We start from the raw sequence: 4596 nt of genomic DNA, 5'->3' as shown, positions 1-4596 counted from the left end.
TTAAGACTAAATGTATCTGGAATTCTTTCTTCTGCTCCCTGAGTGTGAAGCTGGGAGGGAGTGGTTGGTGAGATTGAATGGCCTAGATCATCCCTCTTTCTTAGAGCCTCACCCATATCTGGCATTCCAGAGTGACTCAGCCATCCCCGAAATGATACAAATTTGCATAGTTATCCATAATTACTTATTCCTATTTAAGAGTGATTTCAGACATAGTTAGAATAAGTACTGGCGCTTCCCAGGTGGCACTAGTGGTAGAGAATCAGCCTGCCAGTGTAAGAGATGCAAAAAACCCGGATTCGGTCCCTGTGTTGGGAAGATCCCCTGGAGGAGGAAAATGGCAACCCACCAGTATTCTTGCCTGGACGGTTCCACAGACAAGAGAAGCCTGGCGGGCTACAGTCCACAGGGTCACAAAGAGTTGGACACAGCCGAGCGATATATCAATCTACACACAAACGTATCTGCATTATATATACAGATACCTGCACATGCATGTCAGAAATAGGCGATAGAGCCCCAGCGAATGGTGTGTTTTTGGTGGTGAGGAGAATGGACTTTCAAGTCAGACTATGCAAGTGTGACCTCTCCTCTCATTAAGTGTGCAAACTAGGTCTGTGTCTCATCCATTAATCGGGGCTAATAGCAATGCCTGACTCAGGTTGTTGGGGTGATTGAAAGTGATAATGCTTATTAAAAAGCCCCACGAACAGTGACGAACACATAGGAGGCACTAAAAGCGTTGGCTTACCGTTATTTCATTTGGGTTGTTGTCTTCTCTGTTAAACGAGAGAAAGCAAATTGGAGTTTCTGTGAAGACTGTTACCAGATTTGACTCTTCAGAGGGTTGCCTGAGCTGCTGGACTGCTAGAACAAAGCTGGCAACAAGGATTTCAGGATTGTCAGTTCAGTTCAGTCTCTCAGTCGTGTCCAACTCTTTGTGACCCCATGAATCGCAGCACACCAGGCCTCCCTGTCCATCACCAACTCCCGGAGTTCACTCAGACTCACGTCCATCAAGTCAGTGATGCCATCCAGCCATCTCATCCTCTGTCGTCCCCTTCTCCTCCTGCCCCCAATCCCTCCCAGCATCAGAGTCTTTTCCAATGAGTCAACTCTTCGAATGAGATGGCCAAAGTACTGGAGTTTCAGCTTTAGCATCAGTCCTTCCAAAGAAATCCCAGGGCTGATCTCCTTCAGAATGGACTGGTTGGATCTCCTTGCAGTCCAAGGGACTCTCAGGAGTCTTCTCCAACACCACAGTTCAAAAGCATCAATTCTTTGGTGCTCAGCCTTCTTCACAGTCCAACTCTCACATCCATACATGACCACTGGAAAAACCATAGCCTTGACTAGACGGACCTTTGTTGGCAAAGTATTGTCAAGCCCTAGTTAAAAATCATACCAGTTCTTCACCATCTGTTAATTAGTAATACAGTGTTTGCATGTGGAAGGATAAAGGAGAGCTATTATTTCACCATTTCATGGTTTATTGTTAGACCTGACCGTAGCATTTGTTACACCCTAAGGAAGAAATTGCAATCAAATGGAAACCATCTCCATCTTGCCTTTAGATATTTTCAGTTGATTGATACATTTCTGATGGAGAACCCATTGATTTTGATCTGGCTTTATTCTCACTATATGTTTTGGTGCGTGAGAAGGAATTTAGAACTGTGTCTCATTCCTTTTCCCCAAGCTCTCTGTTCCTGTGTCTGGTGTGTGTTATTGCAGAAAGAAGATGGATTTGGGGTAAGAACCTCTGGTCCACTCCACGTCACCCTTCATGGACCCAATGGCCTTGACCTTGGTCTGCTGTAAAGCAAGAAGGATGATGTGAGAACTAGGAGCAAGTCCAAAGATCATGGCACTTACACCATAGGGATTAGTTAATTGACCCAAAGCACAGGTGACCTGTTGGAGCTTACAGTGACAGGGTAGGACTTGGCCTCATGGTTTCCTTTATTTCCCCCTTAAAAATTTTTAGTTTCAAATCACTAAAATATTTAATCTTAGTATAGAATTATTGTAGTGACAAATGAAACTAAACTCTCTAAAATTCACAGTAGTGTATTGGTATAAGATAGAGTCTTTATTTTAATGGGTGCATAAATACTGTTCCATTAAAAATACTGCAGCCAATGGCACCCACATTTGGGGCCTGACTCTAGCGTGGTCTGGGTGCTGGAGGAGTCATTCAGTGTTACAGTCAAACAAAAACTGAAATTCAAGCAATGCCAAAGCAGCTCAGCACCTTTAGAAAGTGGGGGCTGGGGGCTGGCTTGGGGAGAAGATGCAGACGGGGCAGGAGGGACCCCAAGGGTCTCCTTAGATCAACCGAAATGAGATGACCACTCACCCCGAGCTAATTTGACTCATTTTGAAAGACATTGTCAAGGTTGTTTTCCGCGTCGGTGCCCCCCAGCGGCAGACCACCGCCCGGGCGAGGCTGTCAGCCCCCGATCGCACCGCAGATCCTGACTCAGCGCAGACTGCGGCCGGAAGTCACCCAGAATCCAGGCTTTACAGACATACTACCGGCCTATGAGAACTGGGAGAGGACTGCGGCCAGACCACAGCTTTAGGAAGTTTTCCTTTTAACCTGCTTTCTTATATCTTTCAGATGGCCTGGGAGTGGAAACCATTAAATTAAAAAAATCACCTTTGTATCCACTTGAAGTCAGGTTTTCTTCCGTCATGATGCTTCCATCTCACATATGGGCAGTTTAACAGCAAGAAGCCACGTCCGGGGTGAAGAGAGGCCCCAAGCAGTAGGGTCCCCTCAGGAGCTAGAGATGAGGGCTTCCCATGGGTCCCGTGGGGTTCTGATTCCTTTTCTTGATGATATTTCTTTTTAGTAAACATTTAGAAGACGGAAATGTGGTTCTTTAAAATTAAGGCTCACCGGGATAGTTCAGGAAACCAGAAGGGTTTGGAATAACGTCTGCACATTTCCCCTCATGACTTTTTTTTTCTTGGAATGTGTGTTGAAAGGTATGGTTTCATTCTTAGGCAACACGGAAGTTCTCACAAAGAGGCGTCTAGAACCTCCACTACGTGAAGTTCAAAGCGAGAAAATATTTTATCTGCTGAATGATTAATTCCAAAAGAAAGAAGCAAATTACCAAGGTGAGCTGGGAAATGGGTTTTAAAATTTACTTTTTCTTAATGACAAAAGTAATACCCATGTAGCTAAGTGCAAATATTGAACAGTTTTCTTTAGCAAAGATTTTAATTACAGCAAATAATATATGCCTTCAAATCACTCTGTTCAGAGTCGGGGGGTTGTTTGCTGAGCACACGTAGGGCTGTTAGCTGTGTGTTGTTTGCATTCTAGTCATAGTTAAAGAAGCTATAGGCTATTTACCTTTGCGTTTTGGTAAAACAAAAAAACATGTGCTGTCAACAAGGTTAAATTTTCAAAATTAGAAATTCATTTATTTTTTAATATTTACTATTTAATTGGAGGACAATTGCTTTACAGTGTTGTGCTGATTTCTGCCATATAACATGAATCAGCCATAACTATACGTATGTCCACTCCCTCTTGAACCTTCCTCCCACCAAGATTAGAGATTTAAATATTGTCATCTGCAAGATACTGATCACTGCTATGTTGAGAACTTAAGCATATATTCTGTTACACTTATTGATAATACAGTTATAACCATTGGTAACAGGCTCGACAGTGTCAACTTCTTATATTTGATACTTAACATGCTTTGGAAGTCGGCGTGCTTTGAAATGTGTCGGAACCTATTGGGGTATGCAAGAGAAAGTGAAGTAGGAAACAGAGTTAATGAATGTCTGCCAAGCCTTCTGAACTGAGTAGGGAAGCCGGAAGGAAAACGAGCAGAGTGGAAACATATTTCTTTTTTGCAAAAATACATGGTAAAATAAACTATTTGTGTTTGCTGAAGCAGCGTGTGTTATTTGTACGTGAGAAGTTGCTTCTTTCCTATTAAGGTTCTCTCTCTTTGCTTTTGGCTTTCCTAGTTCAATCATGATGTGTCTAGGTACATATCTCTTCGGGTTTATCCAACTTGGAGTTTGCTGAGTTCAGTGTTCAGCTATTGATTGGGCAGATTCTGGGTATGAGGTTTTGCAGGGCTCCAAACCCGTTCTGGGCTTCCCAGATGGCTCAGTGGGTAGAGAGCCCACCTGCAGTGCAGCAGCCGCAGGTGACACAGGTCCGACCCCTGGGCAGGGAAGGTGCCCTGGAGGGGGGCCTGGCAACCCTCTCCAGTGTTCTGGCCGGGAGAATCCCCGGACAGAGGAACCACGTCCATGGGGTCTCAGAGTTGGACATGACGGAAGCGACTGCATGCGCCCACGCACACAAACCCATCCTGCCTTCTGTGCTTTTCACAGTTGTGAGGTGATCCCCAAGGTGATTGTTGAGCTGGGGAGAGGGAGCCAGGAATAGGTCAAGCTAAAATGTCACAAAGCTTGCTGTTCCTGCTGAGATTCAGTTATTTTCGTTGAATAAATGCTCCTTGGATAGCCGCAACCCTTTGATTAATTTCTAAAGTCCTGAAAAAGTGATTTTGACCCTTTCTGCTAGTGTTGTTGTTGCCTTTATGAAGGAGTGGGCTT

The sequence above is a fragment of the Bos grunniens genome, chromosome 8, assembly GCF_055505025.1.
Source record: "Bos grunniens cultivar Pamir isolate PY7600 chromosome 8, Bosgru_T2T1.0, whole genome shotgun sequence".
NCBI lineage: Eukaryota > Metazoa > Chordata > Mammalia > Artiodactyla > Bovidae > Bos > Bos grunniens.
This window is presented reverse-complemented; position numbering follows the sequence as displayed.